Source organism: Andrographis paniculata, unplaced genomic scaffold (genome assembly GCF_009805555.1).
Source record: "Andrographis paniculata isolate CXL003 unplaced genomic scaffold, ASM980555v1 Contig61END, whole genome shotgun sequence".
Classification (NCBI taxonomy): domain Eukaryota; kingdom Viridiplantae; phylum Streptophyta; class Magnoliopsida; order Lamiales; family Acanthaceae; genus Andrographis; species Andrographis paniculata.
The window spans coordinates 1,728,215-1,730,740 of NW_026137597.1; the positions used below are offsets into that span (position 1 = coordinate 1,728,215).

Below are 2,526 nucleotides of genomic sequence, written 5' to 3' on the forward strand. Positions count from 1 at the left end.
ATAATAATTATTTTTAAATAGTATATATTTTAATTAATTATCCTTTGTTGATAGTTTTATAGAATGTTTTTATTAATATATTTAAATATTTATAAAATCAATTTTGTTATATGATTGATTAGTATATAGAACACATATACTTTTTTATTTTATTCATACTTCGATGGCTTGCCCATAGTTCAATTCTAATAAAAGTTAAATGTATAGTAGAATAAAGTTAAATGTATATAATTTACTAACTTTTAAACAAATTCTTAAAACATTTCTTTTTGTAAAAAAAACAAACAAACATACAAAAAAGTTATAAAATCTGTGTATTTTTTTTTTCATGCATATTCACTAAAAATAGTTGTACGCGTTTATAAATAATAATAATAAAATTTATTTTTTAATAATTTAAATTAATTCTTGAAAATATAATTTTTAAATATTTATATAATTTTTAAATCTATTTAAATGAAAAAAAAGCTTCTTACATGTTATATTAATATTACTAATTCTTATCTATCTATTCTTTTATGGTTTGAAATTTATGTGAAATGAGGTGTTAGATTTGATATTTTGTTTAAATAGTATTTTAATTTAATATTTTATGGAATAAATAATATATTTTTTTATTAGAAACTGTTTCAAATAAATAGTATTGATTTTAGTTTGAAATAATAAAAGAATAATATGTTTGTTTTGTGTTTTATGTTTTGGTTTGATGGAAAATTTTTAGGAATGATAAAAATAATTAATGTATATAATATATTAATATTTTTGAAAAAAATATGGTAAGTAGTTTTGAGAAAAAGAACAAGATCCAATATACTTTAACCATTCTATTTGATAAAATTCAATTTAAAAACCTCATCAAATCAATTTTATTTTAATTTTTTATTAAGCAATTTTTTATTTTTTTTCTTCTATTTTCAAAATAAAATTTGAGGTATGGACAACTTTAGTTGCATAGCAACAAAGAACATAGGGAACAAATGTATAATTTTGTTTCTTTCTGATCAATTTTATAAAAGTTATGTAAATATCTTAATACTTCTAAAATCTGGTTATGGAGTTAGAAGACATATTGGACTATTCTTATGAATATATTTTTCTAAAATATACATAATTCATTTTTCAATATTTAAAATGCATTATACTTATATAATATTGATAACTTAACTAATTGTTTTAATAAATTAATTTATAATAATCAAAAAAGATAAATCAACTACAAAAAAAAATAAAATATAGATAATAAATCCGTGCGTAGCATGAGCATCCGTTAGTATATATAGTATTCCCTCCATCCCAGAACTATAGTCTGGGTTGTGTTTGACACAAGATTTAAAGAATATTGATATTATATTGACAGTTGGTAAAAGACTTTTTTATCCTTGTGAGCGTATTAGTATAAAAAGTAGTGGCAATTGTGTAATAATAATGAAAAAATAAAGATAATTTTATAGTGATATGGTTATTTATAGAAATAAGACTATTGTTTTGGAACGAACAGAAATAATAAACAAAACTATTATATTGGAACGGATGGAGTATAAGATAAGATTAGGTAGCGTAGCTAAATTATACGCTATTTCAAACAAATTAAATAAATAAATATCAACTATTATTAATATATAATATATTTTCATTGTAATAATCAAAAACGACTCTGTGGCCCAATGGATAAGGCGCTGGTCTACGGAACCAGAGATTCTGGGTTCGATCCCCAGCAGAGTCGGATTTATATTTTTTATGCATATTAATTAATTATTTATTAACTAATTAATTTCAAATCATCCGGTCCTTCTTCCTAAGTTATGTTGTCAAGACAAATGATTTGTTTCATATCACCAAGGACAATTACATAGATATTTATAATTTAATATATTATACTTCCTCATTTACAATTAAAAAATAATTACCTAAACAAGTGTGTAAATATCAAGGATGGAGTATTAAATATCGTTTAATTTATTGTTTTTATTGAAATTATAATTTTAAATGATGTTATTTTATTTCATTTTAGTTTATTTAGTGTGTTTGTTTGGGGGTTTGGATTTTGAGTTGAGATTTGAATAGTAAAAATTTTGAATTTGAATAGTTGTATGATGTGATATAAATAGGCGTTGATGTGATATTTTGAATGTAAAATTAATTTTTAGTATAATATAAAAAATGAAAAATAGGTGTTTGATTTGATGTTTTTTGAGGGAAAAAATTGGATGAATAGTAGAATTTTGTTAAAATTCTACAAACGAACACATAACTAAATTTATATATATTTTACAAAAAAAGATAATTTCACCTACAAGACTATAATTTCAATTTCTTTAAATTTGTAAAATTAAAATTTAGCAAACAAACCAAAACACAATAAATAGTATTTTAGTATATATATATATATATATTATAGTAGTAAAATAATTTCATTTCTTTCAATTTTATAACATTATAATTATAATTTAGCAAAAATATAAAATTTTATTTTCTACAAATTGATATCATATTATTAAAATATTATTATTAAATAGGGATGGATAA

The 2,526-nt window shown here is 20.0% G+C and overlaps 1 non-coding gene across 1 annotated transcript; it reads left to right on the plus strand.

Annotated features, from left to right (window-relative positions):
- The first annotated feature begins 1,650 nt into the window (after positions 1–1,650).
- Positions 1,651–1,723, plus strand: TRNAR-ACG (transfer RNA arginine (anticodon ACG)). Its single transcript has one exon. It is a non-coding gene; the product is annotated as a tRNA-Arg (tRNA).
- The last annotated feature ends 803 nt before the right edge of the window (positions 1,724–2,526 follow it).